At 44.2% G+C, this 16,623-nt stretch overlaps 1 protein-coding gene across 1 annotated transcript in view; it reads left to right on the top strand.

The window, feature by feature from the left end:
• The window catches only part of LOC121288931 (probable voltage-dependent R-type calcium channel subunit alpha-1E), a 1,066,831-nt gene that overhangs the window by 12,622 nt on the left and 1,037,586 nt on the right, over positions 1 to 16,623 (top strand). The window lies entirely within an intron of this gene.

Raw genomic sequence — 16,623 nt, 5'->3', positions numbered from 1 at the left:
AGGGGTTCCATAGTAAAAAGTGCTAACAAAATAAAATTTTCCAAGTAAAGAGATATAGCAAGAGTGACCAAAAGCTTGGTCAAAGAGGTAGATTTTAAGCAGCACTGTAAAGGAGGAGATTCCAGAGTTTGGGGCTGAGGCAGCTGAAGGAACAGCCTCCAATGGTGGAGCAATTAAAATGGAAGATACGCAAGGGATCAGAAATGGAGGAGCGCAGTTATCCCGGAGGGTTGTGGGGCTGAAGGAAGTTAAAGAGATGGCCAGAATTTTAAAATAGAGATCTTGGCAGATGGGGAACCAGTGTAGGCCAGGAAGTACAGTGGTGATGGGGAGATGGATCTTGGTCCGCATTAGGACCCAAGCAGCAGAATTTTAGATGATCTTAAGTGTATGTAAGAATGGCCAAGAGAGCCTTGGCATACTGAAGTTTAGAGGCAATAAAGGTGTGGATGAGGGCTTCAGCAGCAGATGAGCTGACACAGCAATGGAGAGGAGTGTTGATATGGAGGTGGAAGTCAGATTGATGTTGCAGCAAATATGTGCTTGAGGACTCAACTCAGGATCATATATAACATCGAGGCTGTTAACAGTCTAGGTCAACCTATGACAGTGACCAGTGAGAGAAATGGACATGCTGGCTAGGGATGGAATTTGTGGGATTGAAGACAGTGGCTTCAGCCTTCCCAATATTTAGTTGGAGGAAAGTTTTGTTCATCCAGTACTGGATGTCGGACAAGCAGTGTGACAAATCAGAGACAATAGAGGGGTCAGGTGAGGTGATAGTGAGATAGAACTGGGTGCTATCAGCCTACATGTGGAGACTGACATGTTTTCGAATGACGTTGCCAAGGGGAATTATGTAGATGAGAATTAGAAGGGAGCCAAGGGCACATCCTTGGGGGAAGCCAGAGCTAACAACACATGAGTGGGAAGAGAAGCCTTTGCAAGTGAATCTCTGGCTATGAGTAGCTAAGAATGGCAGCAGGTGGGGGCAGTCCCATCCAGCTGGACAATGGAGAAGCATTGGAATAGGATGGTGTGGCCAACCATGTCAAAGGGGCAGATTGACAAGAACAAGGAGGAAGGATGCACCATGGTCACAGTTACTTAGGGTGTCACTTGTGTCCTTGGTAAGGGGTATAGCAGGGGTAGAAATCTGATTGAGGGATTCAAACATGAAGCTGTGGTAAAGGTTGATGTGGGAGGTGCCAATATGCTCTCAAGGACTTCCCAGGGGAAGAGATGTTTGGAGTTGGAGTGGTTTTTGGAAGACAAAGGGGTCAGAGAGGGTTTTTTGATGGATGGTGGTAATGATGCTAGATGTGAAGGAGAGAGGGACAGCGATGGAGGTGAAGGAACCACTAAAAAATGGGCCAACATGGGGGCCAGGAAGAGAAATGAATGGTCAGCGTATTCAATAGGAATAAGATTGAGGGAACAGGGGGTGGATCTCATGAAAAAGATGAACTCAGAGTAAGTTCAAGGAGAAACAGCTGAGAAACTGCAAGAAGATATGAGTTCATGGCTAGGGAAGGGATAGCTTTAAAGGCTGTTTTGCTTGGTGGACAAGAGGGAGGAGTGGGAAGCAGCAGAGAGGTGGTCTTAATCTTAGCTGAAAAGAAAGCTCTTGAGCCACTTGCTCTGGATTTTGGAGGTGAGGGTGGAGGATGAAAGGGAGATGAGTGTTAGGTAACAGTTTTCAGTGAAGAAGAGAATCTGGCGTTTTCTTTAAGGATTTCAGGATAACCCTGGAATAGTGAAGAGGAGAGCAGGAACCAATGGCACTTTATGTACAGATTTGGTGATAAATGGTTTACCAGTTGTCCACGTCCTATGTTCAAACCTTTTTAAAAATTCATTCACAGGCTGTGGACATCGTTGGCAAGACACCTGTTTGTTGCCCCACCCTAATTACCCTTGAACTGGGTGGCACGCTAAGCTATTTCAGAGGGCAGTTAAAAGTCAACCACATGGCTGTGGGTCTGAAGTCACATGTAGGCTGGACTGGGTAAGGACAGCAAATTTCCTTCTGCAAAGTGTATTAGTGAATCAGATGTTTGTACAACGATTGGTAGTTAAATGTTGTCATTACTGAAACTAGCTCCTGATTCCAGTTTTAGATATTAGCTGAATTTAAATCCCCAAGCTGCCACAGGGAGGTTTGAATTCATGTCCCATCATTAGTTGAGCAACATAACCACTACTGATACATTGATAGGAAAGGATTAGAGAGAATGGAGGTAAAATAGTGCTTTTAAATGGAATTTAAAAACCAGTCACAGTCTGGGAAGACCAAAGCTTTTGGTCCTTGATGCAAACATCGCTTCCCAGAAACTGACTCCATCCATCTCCCTGGCTACCATCTGAAGTTTGACCAGGCTGTCTATTTAACCCTGACCCCATATCCACTCGATCAAGGCCACCTACTTCCATCTCCAAAATGTCGCCCATCTCGGCCCTGTCGCAACTCATCTGCTGCTGAACCCTTCATCTGTACCTTAGTTACCTCGAGACAGAGACCATTCCGAAGCTCTCCCATCCTGCACTCTGCATAATCTGGAATTATCCAAAAATCTGTTGCTGCGCACCTTGACTCACGCCAATTCCTGTTTACTCAGCAGCTCCGTGTTCACTGATCCACAGCAGCACATCAATTAAAAATTTCCACCCTTGTTCACAAATTCCTCCACTCCTCCCTATCTCTGTAATCTCCTCCAGCCCCTACAACACTCCCTATTTCTGTAATCTCCTCCAGCACCTATAACACTCCCTATCTCTGTAAACTCCTCCAGCCCCTATAACCCTCTCTATCTCTATAACCTCCTCCAGCCCCTACACCCCTCCTTATCTCTGTAATCTCCTCCAGCCCCTACACCCCTCCCTATTTTTGTAATCTCCATCCCCTACAACCTGCCAAAATCTTTGCTTTCCTCCAGATCTAGTTGCTTGTGCATCCCCCATTTAAATTGTTGCATTAGAGGGAGCTGCACCTTCACTTGCCAAGGTCCTAAGCTTTGGAATACCTCCTCTACCTCTCTTTCCTCCTTTAAGATCCTCCTTAAACCCACCTCTTTGTCCAAGCTTAATAATGTGTTGGTTTCTTTCCTCTGCACATCTTTCATATACAACTCTGTTAAGCGAGAAGTCACATCTAAATCATCAATCCGGCAAATGAACATCAAACCATGATGCCCTGGTCTTCAGTCCAACAACACCGGTCACCCTGTTCGGGGCCAAGCAACATTCCAGGAGAGCTCAGAACAGCCTAACTCCACAGTGGGAGACTTCCCTGGGCAAAGTGTGAGTATCGCAAGAACGTTTTGAAGATGCACAACATCGATGTCCTCATGCTTCAAGAAATTTGCATGCCTAATGATCATCTGACCATGGATACAACCTCACAATGAGCCATGGTCATCTCGAAGGGTCCTGAACCAGGGAACATCACTTCAGGGTGATTGGCCAAAGAAACATGGGCCAAGTGTCAGGCAGTGAGTGGTTAGGACATGGAATGCACTGCCTGAGAGTGAGGTAGAAGCAGATTCAATCCTAGCTTTCCAAAAGGAATTGGACAATTATCTGAAGAGAAAAGATTTGCAGGGCTATGGTAGAGGCGGGGGTGGGGGACTAACTGAGTTATCCTTGCAGCGAAGCAGCACGACGAGCTGAATGGCCTCCTTCTGTGCTTTAACCATTCTACAATCCATGATTCTCTGAAATACAGTCTGGCCACATACATGAGGAATGCCCTTTGTGGATTTTGATGTCTTCGTCACAGCTAAAGAGGAACCACCCAGCCCACCATCAACAAGATAAAGAAACTGAACAACACCTATGTGAACAAAGCCCTTAATTTGCAATGGTCGATGTCAGAACCCCGAAGTGTAGCAATCCCAGCCCTGGAAGTTGGTGCTGTTAACAGCAATCATAGAATACGAGAATAAAATGAAACTGTTGGCAAAGACGTCATGGACTGAATGTCCACAAAGGTTTAGCAACAATTCCTCAGTCCCAAACGGTAGGCAGCTCTCCACCCTGCTTGCATGGCAATGTGACTACAAACTCACACCTCACCGAGCGCAAAGCGAGGGCTGACTTCATGTATCCCGAGAAAAGGCCAACACAGGCCCTTCATCACCCATTGGGCATCGAAACGCCCATGGCTTTGTTGAAATGAATCCTACAGTGGAACCTGGCCAAAGCCAGCTGGGACCGTTAAGGCAAAGCTGCTGAAAAGTGGTGATCCTGATCTGCTCGATACCACAATGTTATCACCAGCTCATTGGCCCCCTTATCGCTGTTGCAACATCCCCCCAATCTCTGGTGCTGGATTTAAGGGACACAGGACCTCGTTTGGCAATACACCCAGTGAGCAGCCCAGAGATTGTAAAGGCACCGCTAGAGTTGCTAGCTTCAGCGAGATGCTGGCAGTGGATTGAGTGGGTGGAAGGTCTGGACAGCCTCAGGGCCATGCCCAAGTACAACACATTGGAGCCACTTTTGTACAACTGTCATCAGCTCTCAATTAGAGGATTAAAGGATTGATACTGGAACTCGCAAGGATTAAGTCCTGCTTCAAAGGTAGGTGTATTTGCATGAGTTTTATAGTACAAGAGTGTGTATCTCTGCATGAGGTCTATAATGCTATAATGAGGTCTATAATGTATATATCTCTGGAGGCAGTGCAATAATCCAAGGGTACATGTCCCAGAGGATGTGGTATATTACAAGGGTACATGTCTCTGGAGGATGTGGTATATTTCAAGGGTATATGTCTCTGGAGGCAGTGCTATAACACAAGTATACAAGTCTCTTGAGGGTGTGGTATATTACAAGGGTACCTATCATTGGACACAGTGCTATAATCCAAGGGTACATGTCTTTTGATGGTGTGGTATATTGCAAGGGTACATGTTTTTGGAGGCAGTGCTATAATAGAAAGGTACATTTTTTGGAGGGTGTGGGATATTACAAGGGTATATATCTCTGGAGTGTGTGGTATATTACAAAGATATATGTCTCTGGACGATGTGGTATATTGCAAGGGTATGTGTCTTTGGAGACCATGCTAGAACACAAATGTGCATTTTTCTGGAGGGCGTGGTATATTACAAGGTTATGTGTCTCTGGTGGCAGTGCTATAATACAAGGGTACGTGCCTCTGGAGTGTGTGGTATATTACAAGGGTACATGTTTGTGGAGGGTGTGGTACATTACACTAGCATATGTCTCTAGAGGCAGTGCTATAATCCAAGGGTACATGTCTCTGGAGGGTGTGGTTTATTATAAGGGTACTTGTCTCTGGAGGGTGTGGTTTATTACAAGGGTATATGTCTCTGGATCATGTGGTATATTTCAAGGGTACATGCGCCTGAAAAGCAAGCTATAAGAATGTATGAACACAGGAGGCCCTGGAGCCTGCTTCACCATTCAATGCAATCATAGTTGACTTGATCTTTGCCTCATCTCCATTTTCCTGTCTCCCCCACATAAATTTTGACTCCCTTGTGGATCAAAAATTTGTCGAACACTCCCTTGAATATAGTCAATGGCCCAGCCTCCATTTCTCGAGGGAAGAGAATTCCAAAGGTGAATGACCCTCTGAGAGAAGAAGCTCCTCATCTCCATCTTAAATGGACGAGTCCTAATTCCGAATCTGTGTCCCCTAGTTCTAGATTCCCCTGGGGCGGGGGGGATATCCTCTCAGCATCCACCCTGTCAAGTCCCTTTAGAATCTTATACGTTTCAATAAGATCACCTCTCGTTCTTCTAAACTCCAGTGAGTATACGCCCAACCTGCTCAACTTATCCTCATAAGAAAAACTACTCATCCCAGGAATCTCTGAACTGCCTCCAATGCAAGTGTATCTCCTGTTAAATGAGGAGACCAACACTGTACACAATACTCTAGATGTGGTTTCACCAATGCCCTGTACAGTTGCAACATCCTAATTTTATACGCCATCTCCCTTGTAATAAAGCAGCATTCTACTTGCCTTCCTATTTACTTGCTGTACCTGCGCGCTAACTTTTGTGATTCAAGTATGAGGCCTCCCAGATCCCTCTGTACTGCAGCATTCTGCAGACCCTCTCTTCATTTAAATAACATTCAGCTTTTCTATTCTCACATTTCCCATATTATACTTAACCTGTCGTTTTTTTTGCCCACCCACTTGATGTACAAGATAAGGGCTCATGGTGTTGTGGGTGATGTTTTAGTATGGGTAGAGAGTTGGTTTAACAGGGATTAACAGGGCTTTTTCAAGTTGGTAGGCAGTGAGTAGTGGAGGGCCACAAGGATCAGTGCTGGGACCTCATCTATTTACAATCTATATGTCTTAGACAAAGAGACAGAGAATAAAGTATCTCGGTTCGCTGATGATAGAAAGCTTGGTGGAAGGCAAGCTGTGAGGACACAAAGGGACCACAAAGCGAAATAGACAGACTAAGTGAATGAGCAACAAGATGGCCGACAGAGTTTAACACGGGGACGTGTCTGGTTATCCAACTCAGTCATAAGAATAAAAATGCAGAATATTTTTTAAAAGGCATGAAATTTGTACTTGTTGATGTTCGGAGAGACTTGAGTGGACTCATACAAGGAACACAGAAAGTTAGGATGCAAGTTCAGCAAGCAATTAAGAAAACAAATGGCATGTTGGCCTTTATTGAAAGGGGATTGGAGTACAAGAATAAAGAAGTCTTGCTACAACTGTTCGCGGCTATTTCCCCTCTGGCTGGGGAATCTAGAACAAGTGCATACAGTCTCAGGATAAGGAGCCAATCACTTAGGACAGAGATGAATATAAATTTCTTCACTCAGAGGGTTGTGAATCTTTAGAATTCTCTATCCCAAAGGGTTGTGGATGTTCCATCATTGAATACATTTAAGACTTGGACTTTTTTGGTCTGTCAGGAAATCAAGGGATATGGGGAGCGAATGGGAATGTGGAGTAGAGGCCAAGATCTGCCTGGCAGAGCATGCTCAATGGGCCAAATGGTCTTCTCCTGCTCCAATTTCTTATGTTCACTTAACTGATCCATATCCCTCTACACGCCCTTTTTGTCCTCATCACAACTTGCTTTCCTATCTTTGTATCCCCAGCAAATGTGACCACAAAACACTCCGTCTCTTCAACCAAGTCAATAAATATAATATAGATTGTAAATAGTTGCGGCCCCAGCACTGATCCCTGTGGCACCTCAACTCTCTGTTCCCTTTTAGTTAGCCATTCCTCTACCCATGCTAAGATATTATCCCCAACACTGTCAACTCTTATCTTGTGTAGTAATCTTTTATGTTGGGCCACATCCTTTTTTAAATTCTTCTTCTTCTTCTGTGAGATGTGAGAATTGCCAGCATTTGTTGCCCATTTCTAACTGCCCTTGAACTGAGTGGCCATTTCAGAGGGCAGTTAAGAGTCAGTCACATTGCTGTGGGTCTGGAGCCACATGTAGGCCAGACCAGGTAAGGATGGCAGATTTCCTTCCCTAAAGGACATTAGTGAACCAGATGGGTTTTTACAACAATCAATGATAGTTTCATGGTCACCATCACTGAGACTAGCTTTATATTCCAGATTTATTAAATTAATTTAAATTCCACCAACTGTCTCGGTGGGATTTGAATCTGTGTCCCCAGAGTATTAGTCTGGGCCTGTGGATCACTAGTCCAGTGACATTATCACTACACCATCATCATCCCATATATGTCTTTTGGGAATCCAATTACACAAATTTTATCCACCCTGCTTGATACATTCTCAAAGAACTCTAATGAATTTGTCAAACATGATTTCCCTTTCATAAAACCATGTTGACTCTTCCTGATTGTATTATAATTTTCTAAATGTCCTGCTACTACTTCCTTCATCATTAATTCCAGCATTTATCCATTGATGAATGTTAGGCTAACTGGTCTATAGTTTCCTGATTTCTGTCTCTTTCTCCGAAGAGATTACGCTTTGCAGTTTTCCAATCTGATGAGACCTTTCCAGAATCGAGGGAATTTTGGAAGATTACAACCAATGCATCCACTATCCCTGCAGCCACTTCTTTTGACACCATAGGATGCAGGCCATCAGGTCCAGGAATGTGTCAGCCTTCAGTCCCATTAGTTTCCCAGTGCTTTTTCACTTGCGATCATGTTTGTTTAAGTGCCTGTCTCCATTTCCTTTTCCTTGCTTTTCGATGATTATCGCTGTGTTTCTCATGTCTTCTACTTTGAAGATGAACACAAAATATTTATTCAAAACCTGTCCTTTCCTTGTTTTCCAATATTAATTCCCCAGTCTCATCCTCTAAGGGATTAATATTTACTTTAGCTTGTCTCTTTTATATAGCTGTAGAAGCTCTTACACTCTGTTTTTATGTTTCTTGCTTTTTCATTCTCATAATCCATTTACACCCTCTTATTAGTGTTTTTGATAGAAGGCTATGTCTCATAGGGAGTTCTGTAATCCAAAGCTACTGGGCTTTGGAGGGAGTGCAATAATATAAGGATACCTATCTCTGGATGGCGAGATATATTAGATGTGTAGGCAGGTTGTTTCTGGTTTTGACCTTTGCTGCTGTTTTCTTCAGATGTTCCTGGAAGGACAGGGTCCTGTCTAGAGTCACTCCCAAGTATGTTGGGTTGGGATTGTGCTTTAGCCTCTGGCCATCCATGTAGACATGTAGTTCTCTTTTGGTACTGGCATTGTGGAGGTGGAATGCACTGGATGTGGTTTCAGAGGGATTCAACGTAAGACGCCATGTGCTGCAGTAGTCCGTCAATTTTGTAACATCTTTGTTAAGGATCTGGCCCAGAGTTCAGAAAGATGGAGCTTGGGTGGCACAATAGATGTCATCTGTGTAGATGGGTATGCAGGGCATGGTTGTTGGCAGGTCATTTGTATATATGTGGAACAGATTAGGGCCAGCACTGAGCCCTGTGGTGCTCCGCTGGACAGACTTCTCCATTGCACTTCTCCCTTGCCCAAGGTGGACCAAGTCATCTTTTGCGAAGGAGTCTTTCAGCAATTGTCATGCCCCAGTCTGGAAGCACTGTGAATAGCTTTAAGAGCAGGTCAGTGTGCCACGCTTTGAGCTCCAGTGGCACGATGCTTGTTTTCAGGTTCTTTTGGAAGCTACTTTCGATGCAGGTGGTGAGTGCCAGAGCTTAATCACATGTTGCGACCGTACAGAAATCAGCTTGGTCAACATTAAGAATGGTCTCTACATCTGGAGATATGCGTTGCAGGATAAGACACTCAAAGATCTTAAAGTACACCGAAAGTAGTGAAATCGGTCAATAGCTGACCAGCAGTGTGGGGTCTTTTCCAAGATTTGGAAAGGCAATGATTTTTGCCATATGCCACAATAGAAACTATAGAGGCACTAGGAAATTACTGGGTGTACACTATTGGCCTCCAATTAGTAGGAAAGATATAGAGGAATAAATTTGCTAAGAAATTTCAGAGAGGTGCAAAAATGAAAACTGAATTATAATGGGGAACTTTAATTATCCTAATATAGATTGGGATAGTAACAATGTAAAGGGCAGGGATGGGCAAGAGCTCCTAGACTGTTCAGGACAATGTTGTACATCAGTATACTCCCATTTCAATGAGAAAGGAGACATTGCTGGACCTGCTTCTGAGGAATGAGGTGGATCAAATGCCAGTGGGAGAACATTTAGCGGTCAGTGGTCATTGTATCGTAAGATTTAGGATGGCTGTAGAAAAGGACAAAGAACAATCTCGGGTAAAAATAATTAATTAGTCGTGAGCCAATTTCAATGGGGTGAGAACAAACTTGACCCACGTAAACTGGAATCAAGGATTAGCAGGCAAAACTGGAACAGAACAAAGGGCTGCCTTTAAAGAGGAGATGGGTTGGGTACAGTTGAGGTACATCCCCTCAAGGGAGAAAGGTAGGGCAAGCAAATCCAGAGCTCCCTTCTTAACAAAAGAGATGGAGAAGCAATAAAATATATCAATCAATAAAAGGATGAATAAAGGATGATTGATAACATCAGTGAGAATGGGGTTGAATATAAACAGTTCAGCAAGGAAGTGGAAAAAAGAAATAAGAGAAGCAAACATGAAAGGAAATCCAGAAGTTTCTGATAGGCTTATAAATATAAAATAGTATTTAAAGGAGTAGGGCCAGTTAGGGTCCAGAAAAGGCTTACGAGAATGATACCAGAGATGAGGGGCCACAGATATGAGGTCAGATTGGCAAAGCTGCATCTGTTCAGTTTAGAAAAGGTTGAGAGGAGATTTGATAGAGGTGTTCAAAATCATGAGGGGACTGGACAGAGTAGATAGGGAGAAACTGTTCCCTTTGATGGTGGGGTCACAAACCAGAGGATACCAATTTAAGGTGATTGGCAAAAGAAGCAGTGGTGACATGAGGGAAAACTGGAGAATGGAGCACTTTATTATTGGAGGGGATATATAATACTTCACACTGGAGGGAATGCTATGTTACAAAAGTCCAGGACTATGCAGTGATATCTCAAGTGAATGTTACAAACAATTATCTGTACCTGTAGAGTGAATGAATTATACATTTGTAGGTTTTTGCAGGGAGTGCTTTAATATAAGCTTTTGACCTAGGCAGAGTGAATGCTGTAATGGAAGGTTACCTATCTTTGGAGGAGGTCCTGTGATACAAACATATGTTTCTCTAGATAGAGTGTTGTAATACAACAGAGCGCTCTAATATAAGGATATGTGTCTCTGGGCAGATACTATAATACGAGGAAGGCTCTAATACAAGGATATGTGTCTCTGGACAGATACTATAACATAGGGAGGGCTCTAATACAAGGATATATGCCTCTGGACAGATACTACAATACAAGGAAGGCTCTAATACAAGGGTATGTGTCTCTGGACAGATACTATAATACGAGGTTGTGTGTCCCTGGAAGCAGTACTATAATACAATCATACATGTCTCTCTAGACTATTCTGGGCCTCCCAATTCATGAAAGATAAAGAGAGGGTGAAAGTGAAATCATTGAAGGGAGCAGGGTTGGTTAAAAAGGCATGGTGGTCCTGGACTGAAATATGCATGGTTATGCGGGGGTTGGGGGGGAGGGGAGTGGGGGGATGTCAGGGGAATAGGACCAGCTGAATTGCTTTTACAGAGAGCAGGCACAGGTTCAACAGGACAAAGGACCTCCTTAATAAAATTCTAAATGCAAGGAATTTATGGTGAACCTTTATATGACACTGGCTTGGCCTTAACTGGAGTGTTGTGTCCAACTCTGGACACCACACTTTGGAAAGACATGAAGGTTTTGGAGAGGATGCAGAAAATATTTTTGAGAATGGTCCCAGGAATGAGATTGATCATGGATAGATTGGGGGTTGTTTTCCTTTGAGCAGAGGAGACTGAAATGAGATGTGATAGAGTTGGTCAAAATGATGAAGGATCTGGAGAGAGAGAGACACTGCTCCCATTGGCAAGAGGGTTGAGAACCGGAGGGACTAATTGAAGGTCAATGGTGAACGAGCCATGGTGACGTAAGGTAACTTTTTTTTACACACCGAGTGATTAGGATCTAGAATGCATTGTCTGAGCGTGTGGTGGAGACAGGGACAATCGGGTGGTTAGCATCTGGAATGTATTGTCTGAGAGTGTGGTGGAAACAGGGTCAATCGAGTGGTTAGGACCTGGAATGCATTGTCTGAGAGTGTGGTGGAAACAGGGTCAGTCGAGTGGTTAGGATCTGGAATGCATTGTCTGAGAGTGTGGTTGGGACAGGGTCAGTCATAGCTTTCAGAAGGGAAATGGATAAGCAACTGAAGATAAAGAAAATATGCACATGAGTGGAACTAGCTGAACTGTTCTTGCAGGGAGCTGAGCCAGGTTTGACAGGCCACACTCTCTCCTCTGTGCTATTTCTATTCGATTATACTAAGGTTAGAAAATTTCGGACTGTTGTCCTTGAAACAAAGAATGTGAAGAGGTTTGTCAATAGGGGCTTTCAAGATGCTGGTATGTTTCAATAAATAAAGGAAAATTATTCCCTCTGATGAGTGGGTCAATAGATTCAAAACATGGACAAATGAGTATGAAATGTTCCTGGATTCAGGTGTTCAGGAAAGAAAGGAGGAGAGGTGGCTGTATTGATTAAGGAGAATATTACAGCTGTGAAGAGAGAGTATCCTCGAGGGCTCAAGGACGGATTTCAATTGTTTCAAGCTAAGAAACAATGAAGTCACCACTACTGGCTGTATTTTACACACTGACTAGTGGGAAAGATGGAGAGCAACAAATTTGAAGGGAAATCACAGAAAGGTACAAGAACAAAAGAGTAATTATAATGGGGGCTTGATTTATCCTTATATATGATACAATGTAAAGGACAGAGAGGGGGAAGAGTTTCTGAAGTTGGTTCAGGAGAATTTTCTCAGTCAGCATGTTTCTGATCTAGTGAGGTAAGAGGCATTGCTGGATCTGGTTCTGAAGAATGTAATGGGTCAAGTGGATCTAGTGTCCGTAGCGAAGCATTTAGGGAACAGTGATCATAGAATCATAACATTTAGATTAATAATGGAAAAGGGCAAGGAGCAATCCAGAGTTAAAAAATAATTAATTGGGGAGGGCAAACTTCAATGTGGTGAGAACTGTTGGGGCCCTGCTAAACTGGACTCAAAGATTGGCAGGCAAAGCTGTAACAGAACAATGGGCTGCCTTTAAAGAAGAGGCGGGTCACTTAGAGTCGAAGAACATTCCCACAAGGGGAAAGGTTGGACAAGCAAATCCAGAGCTCCCTGGATAACACAAGAGACAGAGAGATGAAGCAAGAAAAGGGTGCACATGACAGATGTCAGCTTTTTAATACCAGTTAGAAGTGGGCTGAAAAGAGAAAGTCCAGGGGGGATGTGGAACAAGAATTAAGGGCAACAATGGGAGGGTATGGTCTCTGAAGACAGGCTGGGAGATAGGAAGTCCTGGAAAATGACAGCAGAAGGTCTCAGAAGGGGAGCAGCATTACTTGCCACCGATCAGAGGCGGACAGCCAATTAAACTAATTAATTGACCAATTAAGTGATGCTTCCCACCCCAGCTGGCATTTTACTGTTGTAGGGAGGAGCTGCTGCAGTGTGGGAAGACTGCCAGGTCAAAGCTGGTGGCCACTCAACAGGGTACGGGGCCAAATTTAAAGGCCACTCTGAGGCTCAGAGAGGCTCACCCCAGCAACATTGGTCACCCCCGTGTTTATGCTGACACAGCTGGAAATTCCATCACCCCCCCACCCACCCACTAATCACCAGAGCCCACCACCTGTCCCTGGCTTCTTCAAAAAAAAACCTTACCCTGGCATGGAGCCATCCTCTTCTTCCAGAGACCTTTTTTCCTTTTTTTAATCCTTTCCTGGGATGTTAGTGTCACTGGGAAAGTCAACATTTGTTTCCCATCCTTGCTTTCCCTTGAGAAGGTGGAGATGAGCCACCTTCTAGAACTGTTAGAGTCCATGTGATACCACTTTTCTGTGGGGGTTTGGTACAAATGAATGACTTGCTATGAAATTTCAGAGGCAGTTAAAAGTCAACCACATTGCTGTGGGTCTGGAGTCACATGTAGGCCAGACCGGGTAAGGATGGCAGATTTCCTTCCCTAAAGGGACATTAGTGAACCAGATGGAATTCTTAAAAGGATCAATGATAGTTTCATGGTCATCATCACTGACAGTATTTTTCAATTCAAGATTTGCTGATCAGCGATTGGCTGATTGAGTAAAACAACTCTCTCTCCTCACCGTCCAAGGGCCCAAACACTCCTTTCAAGTGAAGCAGCATTTCACTTGCATTTCCCCCATCTTAGTCTACTGCATTCGTTGCTCCCAATGTGGTCTCCTCTACATTGGAGAGACCAAACATAAACTGGGCGACCGCTTTGCAGAACACCTGCGGTCTGTCCGTAAGAATGACCCAAACCTCCCTGTCGCTTGCCATTTTAACACTCCACCCTGCTCTCTTGCCCACATGTCTGTCCTTGGCTTGCTGCATTGTTCCAGTGAAGCCCAACGCAAACTGGAGGAACAACACCTCATCTTCCGACTAGGCACTTTACAGCCTTCCGGACTGAATATTGAATTCAACAACTTTAGGTCTTGAGCTCCCTCCCCCATCCCCACCCCCTTTCTGTTTCCCCCTTCCTTTTTTTTCCAATAAATTATATAGATTTTTCTTTTCCCACCTATTTCCATTATTTTTAAATATTTTAAAATCTTTTATGCTCTCCCCACCCCCACTAGAGCTATACCTTGAGTGCCCTACCATGCATTCTTAATTAGCACATTCGTTTAGATAATATCACCAACTTTAACACCTATGTGTTCTTTTGTATTATTGTTGTTGACATCTTTTGATGATCTGCTTCTATCACTGCTTGTTTGTCCCTACAACCAAACCAACCCCCTCCACCTCTCTCTCTCTCTCTCTGCCCCCCCCCCCACACACCTTAAACCAACTTATATTTCAACTCTTTCTTGGACTCGAACTCAAGTTCTGTCGAAGGGTCATGAGGACTTGAAACGTCAACTCTTTTCTTCTCTGCCGATGCTGCCAGACCTGCTGAGTTTTTCCAGGTAATTCTGTTTTTGTTTTGGATTTCCAGCATCCGCAGTTTTTTTGTTTTTATCTTCCTTTGGTTGTTCGCAATAGGCTGGAAGATCGTACTCAACCAGCTCACGCTTGCAAAACCCAAATCAAAACATCTACTGTTAGATGTGATTCTGTGATAGGCTTATTGAACAATCCCAAGTGTGCTAATAACTACATTAACAACCAGTTTAAGGTATCAGTCGAGCTCATAATGTGGCTCATTTATACTTGTTGGAAGTGACATACATTCAAATGCAGGAACCCATTCTCTGCAAACAAAAATAGTATGTTCAAGTTTTGCATCTTTTTGAAATATCCACGAGGCACGACGTTGGGGAGCTGATAGCTCCTCGTTGCTTTCTCCGTGTCAACACCCCGGCCAATCACAGTCGACTTGCCAACCAGTCAGCACCCCTTTTTCCTGTAGTATAAATTGTTGTGATTAGATGAGTGCAAGAAGGAAATCTTCAGTAACATGTATCTCTTTTCAACACTAAGTTCAGATTTATTTATTAATTGAATCTATTAACTAAACCTCATCAGCTGCCATGGTGGGATTCCAACCCGTGCCCCAAAGCATCAGCCAGAAGTGCCAAGTGGATGATCCATCTCGGCCTCCTCCGGAGGTCCCCAGCATCACAGATGCCAGTCTTCAGCTAATTCAATTGACTCCACGTGAGGTAAAGAAACGGCTGAAGGTACTGGATATTGTAAAGGCTATGAGGCCTGACAATATTCCAGGAATAGTACTGAAGACTTTAGCCAAGCTGTTCCAGGACAGCTACAAAACTGGCATCTACCTGGTTATGTGGAAAATTGCCCAGGTATGTCCTGTACACAAAAAGCGGGACAAATTCTACCCGGCCAATTACCATCCCATCAGCGTATTCTTGATCATCAGTAAAGTAATGGAAGGGGGCATCAACTGTGCTATCAAGCGGCACTTGCTTAGCAATAATCTGCTCACTGATACCCAGTTTGGGTTCCGCCAGGACCACTCAGATCTTGACCTCATTACAGCCTTGGTTCAAACATGGACTAAAGAGCTGAACTCCCGAGGTGAGGTGAGAGTTACTGCCCTTGACATCAAGACAGCATTTGACTGAGTGTGGCATCAAGGAGCCCTAGCAAAACTGGAGTCAATGGGAATCGGGGGAAAACTCTCTGCTGATTGGAGTCATACTGAGCACAAAGGGAAATGGTTGTGGTTGCTGGAGGTCAGTCATCTTAACTCCAGGACATCACTGCAGGGTTCCTCAGGGTAGTGTCCTTGGCCCAACCATCTTCAGCTGCTTCATAAATGACCTTCCTTCCATCATAAGGTCAGAAGCAGGCATGTTCGCTGATGATTGCACAATGTTCAGCACCATTCATGACTCCTCAGATACTGAAGTAGCCCATGTCCAAATGCAGCAAGACCTGGTCAATATTCAGGCTTAGACTGACAAGTGGCAAGTAACAAGTGCCAGGCAATGACCATCTCCAGCAAGAGAGAATCCAACCATTGATGTTCAATGGCATCACCATCGCTGAATCCCCCACTATCAACATCCTGGGGGTTACCATTGACCAGAAACTGAACTGGACTAGCCATATAAATACTGTGATTACAAGAGCAGGTCAGAGGCTAGGAATCCTGCAACAAGTAACTTTTTGGGAGGATAAGGAACATGCACATTCACCTGGACATCCTAGAAAGAAAAGGGTTTGGGTTGGTAGGTCACGGAGAGGAGGTGAAAAGTGATGCCGGGTGGGGGGGTGTCAACAGTGATGGGGGAAAGGACGTGGGTGATTGGGGGAGGGGTAAGGATGGGGGACCTGAAGAGAAATGTTAGAAGCACCGTGTTTGCTAAATCAAAAGTGAAATGAGAGTTGTGTGGGCAAGATCAGACGCTGAATGGGAGTGTGATCAGTGGGTGGGTGGAGGCATTCGCTTGCGTTGCAATAGCCTCTGGGGCTATGGGCCAAGTGCTGGAAAATGGGATTAGTGTAGTCAGATCTTTGTTGATTGGTGTGG

Source organism: Carcharodon carcharias, chromosome 16 (assembly GCF_017639515.1).
Source record: "Carcharodon carcharias isolate sCarCar2 chromosome 16, sCarCar2.pri, whole genome shotgun sequence".
Lineage (NCBI taxonomy): Eukaryota > Metazoa > Chordata > Chondrichthyes > Lamniformes > Lamnidae > Carcharodon > Carcharodon carcharias.
The sequence above is the reverse complement of the archived record's forward strand: the minus strand, read 5'-3'. Positions and strand labels throughout refer to the sequence as shown.